This window comes from Hyla sarda, chromosome 4 (genome assembly GCF_029499605.1).
Source record: "Hyla sarda isolate aHylSar1 chromosome 4, aHylSar1.hap1, whole genome shotgun sequence".
Taxonomy (NCBI): Eukaryota; Metazoa; Chordata; class Amphibia; order Anura; family Hylidae; genus Hyla; species Hyla sarda.
Genome location: NC_079192.1, coordinates 289,826,458 through 289,842,709, shown reverse-complemented (window position 1 = coordinate 289,842,709; position 16,252 = coordinate 289,826,458). Strand labels below are relative to the sequence as shown.

At 44.0% G+C, this 16,252-nt stretch overlaps 1 protein-coding gene across 1 annotated transcript in view; it reads left to right on the top strand.

Moving 5' to 3' along the window:
• The window catches only part of LOC130369339 (dynein axonemal heavy chain 3-like), a 919,716-nt gene that overhangs the window by 393,129 nt on the left and 510,335 nt on the right, over window positions 1-16,252 (top strand). The window lies entirely within an intron of this gene.

Sequence of the window (16,252 nt, the reverse complement as noted above, 5' to 3'; positions counted from 1 at the left end):
TGTCAATATTTACTTTAATACTTTTGGAACTGTTAATTTTGGAACCTCTTATATACTTTCTACTTGAAAAATTGATAATTTGCACTTAATTTTATTCAAAGCCTAATGTGTGATATATTAATCTAACCACAAACTGTCAATTATGACATCTGATAAATATTGTTACACTGTCTATATAATTATTAATATGAAGGTAAAACAATACACTGAAGTTATAATCTATTTTTGACAGATTTTCTGATTTTTTCACCATTTAATGCAATTGGTAAGTACACATAATGGAAGGAGACAAATTAAATCAAATATTTCAAGGCAGGAGGAAATGTACAATTCATTATTTTTAAATAACGAAGTTAAGTAAATCATAATAACCTCTACTATCTAATGAATGCATTGCCACATACTTTTTTCTCCTTGAAGAGCTCTCAGCAGGAAATGTGTTATAAATTGTAATATTCTGGGAAGGAGGTTAACCCACTTATCAACAGTGTCCTTTACTTTTAAAGGACATTTTGTTATTGACTATTTTCAAATCAGTAGGTTCAACCATCAATAGAGTTAGAATTGGGAACACAAGTAATATACATACTATGTAAAAGTATGTAGAATAATATATTTCAGAGAAGATTTATAGTGAAAGTCCTCAGATATTGATATCATTTCATGGCTAATTTGTTAGGGGCCAAGCATCCCTCTAAATAACATTTTGCTTATGTTTGTACTTTGACCTATACCCAGCCCTGATTCCTTGGGCCTGTTGTTACTGTATGGACTGCTACCAGTGTCTGGTTGCATAGGGCAACACCAGAGCAATGCAATATATGAACAATTTTCATACTATGGGTATTGTTGTCATTAGTATGGCCAGTTAGAGTCAATGTGTTTGGCGATGAGCACCTCAAACAACACTATGGAGCCATGGTAGTACATTAACACTTATTGGCCGTGTTTACTAAGAGTGGAGTGTAGTATTATTTGGGCTTTTATTCCCTACAGATATTTTCCACAGTATTTACTTATGTTTTCCTACATTTGGCACTTTTACCTATGTTTTGCTTTTTTTTACACATCCTCTGAACTGTGGGGTATTCAAGAACTCAAATCCACAATCCACAACACATTTTCTGTGGAAACCTTAGTAAATATGTTGAGATTTTTAGAAAAAAAAAATTGCCACCCATGCCCCCTTTTCCTGGCGGTCATGCACCTTTTTTAGGTTTTCTCAGTAAAATGGAGAATTAGGTGGGTTTTTGATTTTTTTGGCACAAATTCTGGCTCAGACAGAAATTCTGGCGCACAACCGTGCAAAAAAAAGGTCAGGTTTACAATAGTAAATCAGGGCCATTGTCTTATTGGTGTTTCCATCTGTCTTTGTTTCACTGGCTTACAATTTTTATCTGTTTTATCTACTTTTTTTTCTGTGTAGTCTAGAGGTTTGCATGATTGCATAAAGCAGAATTTATTATTTTTTTTTGCTTCCTGAACCCTTTTAGCATGGCGTTGACTGAAGAGGGATATTGGGGTTAACTGCTGTCACACATTATGTTTAAAATATACAGAAATGTTTCTTTCTTATCCCCAAAAATAGGTATCAGATTTAGTAAATTATTATACATCTTTATTAACCCCTTAAGGACTCATCGTTTTTCTGTTTTTGCATTTTCATTTTTTCCTCATCACCTTCTAAAAATCATAACACTTTCAATTTTGCACATAAAATTCCATATGATGGCTTATTTTTTGCGCCACCAATTCTACTTTGCAGAGACATTAGTCGTTTTACCAAAAAATCCACGGAGAAAGGGGAAAAAAATTCATTGTGCGACACAATTAAAGAAAAAATGCCATTTTGTAAATTTGTGGGCTTCCGTTTCTACGCAGTGCATTTTTCGGTAAAAATGAACCCTTATTATTTTTCTGTAGGTCCATATGGTTAAAATGATACCCTACTTATATAGGTTTGATTTTGTCGTACTTCTGAAAAAAATCATAAATACATGCAGGAAAATTTATACGTTAAAAATTCTCATCTTCTGACCCCTATAATTTTTTTTATTTTTCTGCATACAGGCAGGTATGAGGGCTCATTTTTTGCACCTTAAGTTTTTAGCAGTACCATTTTTGTATTGATCACACTATTTTGGACTTTTTAATTTTTTTGTGCGTACGCCATTGACCGTGTGGTTTTATTAACGATATATTTTTACAATTCAGATATTTCAGCACGTGGCAATACCACATATGTTTATTTTTATTTACACTGTTTTTTTATGGGAAAAGGGGGGGTGATTCAAATTTTTATTAGGGAAGGGGTTAAATGACCTTTATTAACTTTTATTTTTAAACTTTTTTGCAGTGTTATAGCTCCCATAGGGACCTATTGCACTGCACACACTGATCTTTTACATTGTTCACTGCAAAGCCATATCTTTGCATTGATCAGTGTTGTAGGCGGTCGATTGCTCAAGCCTGAATCTCAGGCTTGGAGCAATCAATCGCCGATCAGACGCGACGGATTGAGGTGAGGGGACCTCCGCTCGCATTCTAGCTGATCGGGACATCACCATTTTATTGCGATGGTCCCGATCAGCCCGACTGAGCTGCCGGGAAGCTTTTACTTTCATTTTAGACACGGAGATCAACTTTCATTGCCGTGTCTAAAGGGTTAATAGCGCGTGGCACAATGATTGGTGCTGCACGCTATTAGCCCAGGGACCGGCTATCATTAGCCGCCGGGACCGACCCGTTATGACACAGGGTCATGGTGGGACCCAGCACTATATATCCGTAGCAGGCGCAGGGCGTACAGGTACGCCCTGCGCCCTTAAGAGGTTAAAAGGGTTATCCAGGAATAGAAAACCAGTGCTAATTTCTTCTAAAACAGTCCCACACCTTCTCCACAGGCATAAGGTATTTGTATCTACTGACCATCACTAGCATTACTTTCTCATTCTGTAGTGTGCTTTCCCTGGACTTCTGATTCACTGCTTCTTCTTACCACCACTACTTGGACTGTGATGTAGACCATTTGTGACCCAGCTTGACCTCAGGTGTTGTACTTAAAGGGTAACTCTGCCCCTAGACATCTTATCCCCTATCCAAAGGATCCCAGTAGCGGGACCCCCGTGAACTCGGCTGAGGCATGCCAGACATCCGGAGCACGGAGCAAAGTTTGCTTTGTGCCGGATGACTGGCGATGTGGGGCAGAGGCTCGTGCTGTTACGGTCATGCCCCCCTCTTGTGACATCACGGTCACGCCGCCTCAATGCAAGTCTATGGGACTTGCATTGAGTGGGCATGGCTGTGACATCACGAGCAGGGAGTCGCCATGATGTTACGAGCCTCCTCCCCGCATTGCCAGTCATCCGGCATGGAGCGAAGTTCGTTCCGTACATTGGATGTCTGGGGTGCCGCATCCATAGAGTCACTATATACAGTATATACCAATGTACAGGATGAGTGATGTAATTTAACACAGTGGCCCCATCAGCAGAACAGTTGGGGAGATATATCAAAACCTGTCATGAGGAAAAGTTGCTGAGTTGCCCATAGCAACCAATCAGATCGCTTCTTTCATTTTTAACAAGGCCTCTGCAAAATGAAAGAAGCGAGCTGATTGGTTGCTATGGGCAACTCAGCAACTTTTGTTCTGAACAGGTTTTGAGAAATCTCCCCCAGTGAGTGCAGCTCAGATGTTACTCCTAATTTACATCCTATATTACATAGAGGATGTAACTCAGGGTCAGAATTAACATCTGTATACTCCAGAGCTGTATTCTGCTGGTGGGGGTCACTGTGTACATACATTACATTATTTATCCGTTACTTATCCTGAGTTATATCTTTATATTATATTTATTTGGGGCCCAGGCCTTGAGCAGGCCTTGAGGCCCAGGGCCCCAAAATGTATTCAAACCCTCACTATCACTACCAAATCCTATAACCACAATGCACATTTTCTGGCATCACAAACTAAACCATTAGATCACCACAGTGTCATGCATTGAAATGGAAATATCAGGATTAGGTAGAACAATAGATGGCAGAAACAGAAGTATGTTCAGTTTTTTTTAATATTTAGTCTAAGATAAAATTAAGATTTAATGTTAGAGACAACATGCACTTACTGCTGTTTTATGGTAGTACAAGAGTGATGTCATAGGAAGAGGTATATCATTGTGTGTCTTTGTCCATTGGGGGCTGCTTAGATAGAAAAGAGGAGAGGATCTAGAACTGATTCTTGAGGAATCCCAACAACAAGAAGAAAAGGATAAGAGGTAATGCCCGCAAACAATACACTGAGCCTCATTGAGGAAGAAAGGAAATCAATATACATATTTAATGCAGTAAAAAAATATTCAAATATGTGCACAATCTTTAAGACCAAAAGAGATATGATGAAGTCTTCTGACGTGCTGGGCATTTTAAAAGCTGCACTACAGGTTATTTTAATGTGGAAAAATTTAGCTCTATGTGGATGAGCTTTGTAAAATCTTATCCAAAGGCCCGGTATTGTTATCTGCTGTGGACTTTACTTGAGCAGATCCATAAAATAACATCCACAGTAAATCCCTTACGTGTGGATTCACCCTTATTCCGAAGTGTAGGGACGTGAACATCAGTCTGCAAATCTTCTGACAGTTTTTACATATTTTTAGTTGAATTCAAGGGATTATTCTGATAAGTCTTTATTCTTCAACCTGAAGAGTTTTGTGAATTTAATCTATTTAACTCATCTAAATGTGACACAATTTGAAATATATTGCTCGAATTTCACAGCTCTGAAGTAAGCAAAAACATAAAAATGTTAGAGGCTTGTGCTGCCAATGTGTAACAAGCGACAGATTGGTAATAACAGTGGCTGTTTACAGTCTAGGAAAGTGGCATAAAACTGCATCACTTAGGGAGGCCATTAAAAAATGAGTTTCACATAGTCAAGTCAAAGAAAAGGTGTACTAGGTAGAATCTCATGCAAACACCATACATTTACCAATATATTAACTTTTTAGCCCATTAAGGATTAATCTCCTTATATCCTTTGCGCTCTAGGAGCCATAACTTTTATTTTTCCATTAACAGAGTTATATGAGCGCTTGTTTTTGCAACACCATTTGCACTTTCAATTGGTACTCTTTATTTTACCACAAAATTTACTGTGAAACAAAAAAGAAACAAAATGACAAAGCCAAAAAGAAAAAAAAAGGAAAAATGCTATAGTAACCTTGACAATCTAATCATATGGTGAACTCCATGCCTGGCATATATACAAAAAAAAAATAAAAAAATAAGTCTGTACACATAAAATGAACATCTTTGTTGAAAAATATAATATACATTTACAAGAAGTACATATAAAGGAGAAATTTGTAATAAAAAAAAAGAAAAGGGGTCACTGGAACCACATATAATTATATTTAAGAAAACCTATCAGGGTATAACAAGTATGGACCCAGAAATAAGCAGATACCAATGCTAGATTTAGAGTGGGTGGGGGTCATTTGTCCATAATTTATATTGTTTTTATGTTTCTCTACTTTTAAAAAGTAAATGAAACTTTCAGAAAATTGATTTGCATCCCCATATTCTTAGCTTTAAAACTCTTTTTCTGTCTACTGAGCTGTGTGAGGGTTATTTTTTTGTGTGTGTGCTTTAGTTTTTACTGACTACATTTTGTGACTAAAAAAATAACAATTCTGACATTTCTTATTTTTATTTTTTTGCACAGTGTTAAAGGGTAGCTCCCACCATCCTATTTTTTTTTTTTTGCTAGCTCGTTCCCCCCCCTCCCCGCTACGGCACTAGCCCGTTCACTCCCCCCCAACCCCCCCCCCCCCTCCCCGCATACCCCGTTCCCTCATTACACTTGCAGTTACTGCAGAGTCCGGCAGCAGGCGTGCAGGGACAGTGGCGGCAACGAGGCGGCGGTGGCGATGTGCGGGAGGAGTTGCCTCCCAACCAGTGGCCGAGGAGCCAATGCGCTCGCTCCCGCCTGTCTGATTGACAGGCAGGGAGCGAGTGCAGCCTAACTGAAAAAAGACTGATTGCCACTCCAAAATCAGTCCTTTTTCAGTGGCCGGCTTTTAAATGTAAATTAAACCTTTTTAATGAAAAAAAAAATAATAAAAGTATATTAGAGACATGTTGTAGTACATAAGTACCAAAAAATAAAGTTGGTGACAGTGCCCATTTAATTGTTTGGGATATATAACATGATATTTTAATAGTTTGGACTTTTCCACACACATTGTAGTTTAGGTTTAACTGATATATATTTTATCTCTCCAACACTTTCCATGTAGTCCACCCCTGCTACATATACATCGATAACTAATGAGTGATTTTAAGGTGTCACTATCATCACAAAAAACGGGCTCCATTATAATCTATGAAGCTCATCACCTGCAACATGACAGATTGAGCACTGAACCAGAGTTAAGCATGTACCAAGCAGTCTGTGGGGGTCTTAGAACAGCTTTTTAGCTATTATCATGTGGTACACAATGTGCAGTTATATATATATATATATATATATATATTTACAAGTATTTTAGCAAGTCATACATTTTACCTTTCTGTACACTGTCTTATACTCTTGTATGTAACAAATTCCAGCTGCCTTTTTTATATTCATTGCATGAGTATAAATAATATAAAACACAACATTACACTTTTGATGAAATATAACTGTAAAACAATCAAGTATATTAAAAATGATGACAAGACGTATCGCATATTTACTATAGGTTAGGTATCAGTTTTGCACAAAAATGTTAAAATGTGATTAGATTTGTGTTAGACACCTTTAGCACTGGATACAGGCATGGTCAACATTTCTTGCAGTCAGTTTGTCTATTAGTTGTGATCACTTTAAGAAAAGGAAAAAAGAACTCAGCGGGACATATTAATGATCTTTTTTTTTTTTTATCTTTTACAAATATTCTTTAAAGGGGTACTCCGGTGAAAAACTTTTTTTTTTTTTTTAATCAACTGGTGCCAGAAAGGTAAACAGATTTGTAAATTACTTCTATTAAAAAAATCTCAATCCTTCCTGTACTTATTAGCTGCTGAATACTATAGCGGAAATTCTTTTCTTTTTGAAACACAGAGCTGTCTGCTGATATCATGAGCACAGTGCTCTCTGCTGACATCTCTGTCCATTTTAGGAACTGTCCAGAACAGCATATGTTTGCTATGGGGATTTCCTTTTACGCTGGCAGTTCATAAAATGGACAGAGATGTCAGCAGAGAGCACTGGGCTCATGATGTGAGCAGACAGCTCTGTGTTTCAAACTGAAAATAATTTCCACTGTAGTATTCAGCAGCTAATAAGTACAGGAAGGATTAATATTTTTTAATAGAAGTAATTTACAAATCTGTTTAACTTTCTGGCACCAGTTAATAAAAAAAAAAAAAAAAAAAGTTTTTCACCGGAGTACTCCTTTAATGTCAGCATCTGAATTCTGGGATAAAAATATAATGCAAAATATGATGTGAATGTGATGTATGACTGATAATGATTTCTTTCAGTGCATATAATAGATTTCATGTAATAATCTGTATATAATTGTAAAGCTTTTCTTTTACCAAGTGTAGACTACATTGTGAGGCTGCAATGACAGCCAGGACAGGAGTGACTTAGGACAGACAGTTGTGCTTGAGGCAATACTAGGCCTCGGGCATGACTGCCAGCACTTGGCACAGAACATTAAAAATATATATTTGTTTAAGACTTTATTGTGAAACGATAGAACTTGCCCTGTAACGTCTCCCAGCAGCAGTTCAGACTTTACAGAGCAATGTGCTTTCAAACTGAAGGTCAATATGGAATGTACAACTAATAATGTCCTTCTGGTGCTTTAGAGTCTCCATTGCTGTCAGTGGGTTCATGGTGAGGCATAACAAAACATCTGGAAGGATCTGAAATACACTTTACTCATACTGCTTCATTCATTTACTGGCTGCTAATTTTTCTTAGCTACAGTTAAAGGGGTTTTCCTTCTGAGCAAATTTGTTAAAATCAGAAGTATTTCCCATATATAACATAAAGGGGTTTAAATGGGCCATTTTCTTGGCACACTAAGTTATATCACTGGCCCTTTTTTCTACATCATTGATCAGATCACGTATTGGTTTCCTCTGTGGATTATGCTGTGTGCTGTGTAACATTGCACACATTTTTAAGGTAACAAGTTTCCTTAAAATTGTTCAGGTGCATAAGGGAGAAACCCCTTAAGGACTGAGCATTTTTCCTTTTTTACACTTTCGCTTTTTCCTCCTTACGTTTTAAAAATCATAACCCTTTCAATTTTGCACCTAAAAATCCATATTATGGCTTATTTTTTGCATCACCAATTCTACTTTGTAATGATATCAGTTTTTTTAACCAATAATACGGCAAAAAAAATAAATCATTGTGAGATAAAATTGAAGAAAAAACACAGTTGTCACGATGCCGGCTGGCAGGAGGTGGATCCTCTGTGCCAGAGAGGGATTGGCGTGGACCGTGCTAGTGGACCGGTTCTAAGTCACTACTGGTGTTCACCAGAGCCCGCCGCAAAGCGGGATGGTCTTGCTGCGGCGGTAGTGACCAGGTCGTATCCACTAGCAACGGCTCAACCTCTCTGACTGCTGAAGATAGGCGCGGTACAAGGGAGTAGACAGAAGCAAGGTCGGACGTAGCAGAAGGTCGGGGCAGGCAGCAAGGATTGTAGTCAGGGGCAACGGCAGGAGGTCTGGAACACAGGCTAGGAACACACAAGGAAACGCTTTCACTGGCACAATGGCAACAAGATCCGGCGAGGGAGTGCAGGGGAAGTGAGGTATACATAGGGAGTGCACAGGTGAACACACTAATTAGAACCACTTGCGCCAATCAGCGGCGCAGTGGCCCTTTAAATCGCAGAGACCCGGCGCGCACGCGCCCTAGGGAGCGGGCCCGCGCGCGCCGGGACAGGACCGACGGAGAGCGAGTCAGGTACGGGAGCCGGGGTGCGCATCGCGAGCGGGCGCCACCCGCATCGCGAATCGCATCCCGGCTGGAGGCGGTATCGCAGCGCACCGGGTCAGTGGATCTGACCGGAGTGCTGCAGTAGCGAGAGTGTAGCGAGCGCTCCGGGGAGGAGCGGGGACCCGGAGCGCTCGGCGTAACAGTACCCCCCCCCCTTGGGTCTCCCCCTCTTCTTAGAGCCTGAGAATCTGAGGAGCAGACTTTTGTCTAGGATATTGTCCTCAGGTTCCCAGGATCTCTCTTCAGGACCACAACCCTCCCAATCGACCAAAAAAAAAGTTTTCCCTCTGACCTTCTTGGAGGCCAGTATCTCCTTTACGGAGAAGATGTCCGAGGAGCCGGAAACAGGAGTGGAAGAAACAAGTTTGGGAGAGAAACGGTTGATGATGAGTGGTTTAAGAAGAGAAACGTGAAAGGCATTAGGAATACGAAGAGAAGGAGGAAGAAGAAGTTTGTAAGAGACAGGATTAATCTGGCACAAAATTTTGAAAGGACCAAGATAGCGTGGTCCCAATTTGTAGCTAGGGACACGGAAGCGGACATATTTAGCGGAGAGCCATACCTTGTCTCCTGGAGAAAAAATGGGGGGAGCTCTTCTTTTCTTATCAGCAAACTTCTTCATGCGTGATGAAGCCTGTAAGAGAGAATTTTGGGTCTCTTTCCATATGGTGGAAAGATCACGAGATATTTCATCCACAGCGGGCAAACCAGAGGGCAAGGGAGTAGGGAGGGGGGGAAGAGGGTGACGGCCGTACACCACGAAAAATGGGGATTTGGAAGAAGATTCAGAGACTCTGAAGTTATACGAGAATTCGGCCCATGGTAGAAGATCTGCCCAGTCATCCTGGCGGGAGGAAACAAAATGCCGTAAATAATCACCCAGGACCTGGTTAATTCTTTCTACTTGCCCATTGGATTGAGGATGATAGGCAGAAGAAAAGTTTAATTTAATCTTGAGTTGTTTACAGAGAGCCCTCCAGAATTTTGATACGAATTGGACGCCTCTATCCGAGACGATCTGCGTGGGCAACCCGTGAAGACGAAAAATGTGTACAAAAAATTGTTTTGCCAACTGAGGCGCTGAAGGAAGACCAGGAAGAGGGATGAAATGTGCCATCTTGGAGAATCGATCAACGACCACCCAAACAACAGTGTTGCCACGGGATGGGGGTAAGTCTGTAATAAAGTCCATACCAATCAAAGACCAAGGCTGTTCGGGGACAGGCAGAGGATGAAGAAGACCAGCGGGCTTCTGGCGAGGAGTCTTATCCCGGGCACAGACAGTGCAGGCTCGCACAAAATCAACAACATCCGTCTCCAGAGTCGGCCACCAATAGAAACGAGAGATGAGTTGCACGGATTTCTTGATGCCCGCATGACCTGCGAGATGGGAGGAGTGACCCCATTTGAGGATTCCGAGGCGTTGGCGTGGAGAGACGAAGGTCTTCCCTGGAGGAGTTTGCCTGATGGAGGCTGGAGAAGTGGAGATCAGGCAGTCAGGAGGAATGATGTGTTGCGGAGAGAGCTCTACTTCCGAGGCATCCGAGGAACGAGAGAGAGCATCGGCCCTAATGTTCTTATCGGCAGGCCGAAAGTGAATTTCAAAATTAAATCGGGCAAAGAACAGAGACCACCTGGCCTGGCGAGGATTCAGCCGTTGGGCAGACTGGAGATAGGAGAGGTTCTTGTGATCGGTGTAAATAATAACTGGAAATCTTGATCCCTCCAGCAGATGCCTCCATTCCTCAAGTGCTAATTTAATGGCTAGTAGCTCTCGATCCCCGATGGAGTAGTTCCTCTCCGCCGGAGAGAAGGTCCTAGAAAAAAAACCACAAGTAACAGCATGCCCGGAAGAATTTTTTTGTAGAAGGACCGCTCCAGCTCCTACTGAGGAGGCATCAACCTCCAATAGGAAGGGTTTAGATGGGTCAGGTCTGGAGAGCACGGGAGCCGAAGAAAAGGCAGACTTGAGCTGTTTAAAGGCGTCTTCCGCTTGAGGAGGCCATGACTTAGGATTGGCATTCTTTTTGGTTAAAGCCACGATAGGAGCCACAATGGTGGAAAAATGTGGAATAAATTGTCTGTAATAATTGGCGAACCCCAAAAAACGTTGGATAGCACGGAGTCCGGAGGGGCGTGGCCAATCTAAGACGGCAGAGAGTTTGTCTGGATCCATTTGTAGTCCCTGGCCAGAGACCAAGTATCCTAGGAAAGGAAGAGATTGACATTCAAACAGACATTTCTCCATTTTGGCATAAAGTTGATTGTCACGAAGTCTCTGAAGAACCATGCGGACATGCTGGCGGTGTTCTTCTAGGTTGGCAGAAAAAATCAGGATATCGTCCAGATACACAACAACACAGGAATATAAGAGATCACGAAAAATTTCATTAACAAAGTCTTGGAAGACGGCAGGGGCGTTGCACAGGCCAAAGGGCATGACCAGATACTCAAAGTGTCCATCTCTAGTGTTAAATGCCGTTTTCCATTCATCCCCCTCTCTGATGCGGATGAGATTATAAGCACCTCTTAAGTCCAGTTTGGTAAAGATGTGGGCACCTTGGAGGTGATCAAAGAGTTCAGAGATGAGAGGTAGAGGGTAGCGGTTCTTTACCGTGATTTTATTAAGACCGCGGTAGTCAATGCAAGGACGTAGGGAGCCATCTTTTTTGGACACAAAGAAAATTCCGGCTCCGGCAGGAGAGGAGGATTTGCGGATAAAGCCCTTTTTTAAATTTTCCTGGATGTACTCAGACATAGCAAGAGTCTCTGGGGCGGAGAGAGGATAAATTCTGCCCCGGGGTGGAGTAGTGCCCGGGAGGAGGTCAATAGGACAGTCATAAGGCCTGTGAGGAGGTAGAGTCTCAGCTTGTTTTTTGCAAAATACATCCGCAAAGTCCATATAGGCCTTAGGGAGACCGGTTACAGGGGGAACCACAGGGTCACGGCAAGGAGTACTGGGAACCGGTTTAAGGCAGTCCTTGAAACAAGAGGTACCCCAACTCTTGATCTCCCCAGTGGACCAATCCAGGGTTGGGGAATGGTGTTGAAGCCAGGGTAGTCCAAGGAGAATTTCGGAAGTGCAATTGGGGAGGACCAAAAACTCCATTTTTTCGTGATGAGGTCCGATGCACATTAGGAGGGGCTCCGTGCGGAAACGTATGGTACAGTCCAATCTTTCATTGTTAACACAATTGATGTAGAGGGGTCTGGCGAGACTGGTCACCGGGATGTTGAACCTGTTGATGAAAGAGGCCAAAATAAAATTTCCTGCAGATCCGGAATCCAAGAAGGCCATAGTAGAGAAGGAGAAGGTAGAGGCAGATATCCGCACAGGCACAGTAAGACGTGGAGAAGCAGAGTTGACATCAAAGACTGTCTCACCTTTGTGCGGAGTCAGCGTACGTCTTTCCAGGCGGGGAGGACGGATAGGACAATCCTTCAGGAAGTGTTCGGTACCGGCACAGTACAGGCAGAGATTCTCCATGCGGCGTCGTGTCCTCTCTTGAGGTGTCAGGCGAGACCGGTCGACCTGCATAGCCTCCACGGCGGGAGGCACAGGAACGGATTGCAGGGGACCAGAGGAGAGAGGAGCCGGGGAGAAAAAACGCCTCGTGCGAACAAAGTCCATATCCTGGCGGAGCTCCTGACGCCTTTCGGAAAAACGCATGTCAATGCGAGTGGCTAGATGAATGAGTTCATGTAGGTTAGCAGGGATTTCTCGTGCGGCCAGAACATCTTTAATGTTGCTGGATAGGCCTTTTTTAAAGGTGGCGCAGAGGGCCTCATTATTCCAGGATAGTTCTGAAGCAAGAGTACGGAATTGTACGGCGTACTCGCCAACGGAAGAATTACCCTGGACCAGGTTCAACAGGGCAGTCTCAGCAGAAGAGGCTCGGGCAGGTTCCTCAAAGACACTTCGAATTTCCGAGAAGAAGGAGTGTACAGAGGCAGTGACGGGGTCATTGCGGTCCCAGAGCGGTGTGGCCCATGACAGAGCTTTTCCAGACAGAAGGCTGACTACGAAAGCCACCTTAGACCTTTCAGTAGGAAACTGGTCCGACATCATCTCCAAGTGCAGGGAACATTGAGAAAGAAAGCCACGGCAAAATTTAGAGTCCCCATCAAATTTATCCGGCAAGGATAGTCGTAGGCCTGAAGCGGCCACTCGCTGCGGAGGAGGTGCAGGAGCTGGCGGAGGACATGATTGCTGAAGCTGTGGTAGTAGCTGCTGTAGCATCACGGTCAGTTGAGACAGCTGGTGGCCTTGTTGCGCTATCTGTTGTGACTGCTGGGCGACCACCGTGGTGAGGTCGGCGACAACTGGCAGAGGAACTTCAGCGGGATCCATGGCCGGATCTACTGTCACGATGCCGACTGGCAGGAGGTGGATCCTCTGTGCCAGAGAGGGATTGGCGTGGACCGTGCTAGTGGACCGGTTCTAAGTCACTACTGGTGTTCACCAGAGCCCGCCGCAAAGCGGGATGGTCTTGCTGCGGCGGTAGTGACCAGGTCGTATCCACTAGCAACGGCTCAACCTCTCGGACTGCTGAAGATAGGCGCGGTACAAGGGAGTAGACAGAAGCAAGGTCGGACGTAGCAGAAGGTCGGGGCAGGCAGCAAGGATCGTAGTCAGGGGCAACGGCAGGAGGTCTGGAACACAGGCTAGGAACACACAAGGAAACGCTTTCACTGGCACAATGGCAACAAGATCCGGCGAGGGAGTGCAGGGGAAGTGAGGTATACATAGGGAGTGCACAGGTGAACACACTAATTAGAACCACTTGCGCCAATCAGCGGCGCAGTGGCCCTTTAAATCGCAGAGACCCGGCGCGCGCGCGCCCTAGGGAGCGGGGCCGCGCGCGCCGGGACAGGACCGACAGAGAGCGAGTCAGGTACGGGAGCCGGGGTGCGCATCGCGAGCGGGCGCCACCCGCATCGCGAATCGCATCCCGGCTGGAGGCGGTATCGCAGCGCACCGGGTCAGTGGATCTGACCGGAGCACTGCAGTAGCGAGAGTGTAGCGAGCGCTCCGGGGAGGAGCGGGGACCCGGAGCGCTCGGCATAACAACAGTTTTGTAACTTTTGGGGGCTTCCATTTCTACGCAGCACATTTTTCGGTTTATTCTGTGCGTCAATAGGATTAAAATGATACCCTACTTATATAGGTTAGATTTTGTCTTACTTCTGGAAAAAATCATAACTACATGCACAAAAATGAATACGTTTAAAATTGTCATCTTCTGACACTTATAAGCAGTGGATCAGACCCCCCCCCTCCCCCCCTGCGATTGCGCTGTGGGGGGGAGGGGGGGGATCCACGCCACTGGACCACCCGGGATGGTTTAGATATCCCTTTAGACGCTACTGTCAACTTTGACAGCGGCGATCTTAAGGGTTAATAGCCTGCTGCAGCAATCGCCGCATGTCGGCTATTAACGCCGCCCCCCCAGCTACAGGAATCAGTAGGGAGCCACAGCCGTACAATGGTTGCTGTCTCAGGAGGAGACGGCTCCTCCTTAGATGGCAACCGGTTAAATAAGAATGTGAGTCTGAAACGTTGTATATCTGTAACTCTGATGGGTGAATAAAGACAAATTTTTTTCCTACTTTGGAGTGCCGCTTCCAGTACTTTGGAATATGTCAGATGCACGGTTGTGAGTCAGGACCTAAGGAGCCGCACCCATCCACAGCCGCTAACCAGAATAGGTTGAGGAAATCACACACAACAATGGACAGCGTGTGAAGGTAATAACCAAGTCATCCGCAGCCTTCCTGAGATCATGAAGTGACTGAAGATGCAGGAATAATTCAGGCGCAGGTCCAGTGCCGGAATTATTCCTGCATCTTCAGTCACTTCATGGTCTCAAAAAATAAAGGAAACACCAAAACAACACAATGTATGTCCAAGTCAATCACACTTCTGTGAAATCACACTGTCCACTCAGGAAGCAACACTGATTGACAAGCAATATCACATGCTGTAGTGTGCAAATGGAACAGACAACAGGTGGACATTTTAGGTAATTAGCAAGACACCCCCAATAAAGAAGTGGTTCTGCAGGTGGTTACCACAGATCCCTTATCAGTTCCTATGCTTCCTGGCTGATGTTTTGGTCACTTTTGAATGCTGGTGGTGCTTTCACTCTAGTGGTAGCATGAGAAGAGTCTACAACCCACACAAGTGGCTCAGGTAGCACAGCTCATCCAGAATGGTACATCAATGCGAGCTGTGACAAGTAGGTTTGCTGTGTCTAGCAGCGTAGTGTCCAGAGCATGGAGGCACTACCAGGAGACAGGCCAGTACATCAGGAGATGTGGAGGAGGCCGTAGGTGGGCAACAACCCAGCAGTAGGACTGCTACCTCCGCCTTTGTGCAAGGAGGAGCAGGAGGAGCACTTCCAGAGCCCTGCAAAATGACCCCCAGCAGGCCACAAATGTGCATGTGTCCACTCAAACGGTCAGAAACAGACTCCATGAGGGTGGTATGAGGGCCTGACCTCCACAGGTGGGGGTTGTGCTTACAGCTCAACACCGTACAGGGCATTTGGCATTTGCCAGAGAACACCAAGATTGGCAAATTGACCACTGGTGCCCTGTGCTCTTCACAGATGAAAGCAGGTTCACACTGAGAACATGTGACAGATGTCTGGAGACACCGTGAAGAATGTTCTGCTGCCTGCAATATCCTCCAGCATGACCTGTTTGGCGGTGGATCAGTAATGGTATTGGGTGGCATTTTTTGGGGGAGCCGTACAGCCCACCATGTGCTTGCCAGAGGTAGCCTGACTGCCATTAGGTACCAAGATGAGATCCTCAGACCCCTTGTGAGACCATATGCTGGTGCGGTTGGCCCTGGGTTCCTCCTAATTCAAGACAATGCTGGACCTCATGTAGCTGGAGTGTGTCAGCAGTTCCTGCAAGAGGAAGGCATTGATGCTATGGACTGGCCCGCCCGTTTCCCAAACCTGAATCTGATTGAGCACATCTGGGACATCATGTCTCGCACCATTAATTTTTGTGTGATTTTGTTGTCAGCACATTCAACTATGTAAAGATAATACATAAACTCACATTGTCTGATTTTTAAAGAATTTATTTGCAAATTATTATGGAAAATAAGTACTTGGTCACCTACAAACAAGTAAGATTTCTGGCTCTCACAGACCTGTAACTTCTTCTTTAAGAGTCTCCTCTGTCCTCCACTCGTTACCGCTATTAATGGCACCTGTTTGAATGTGTTAT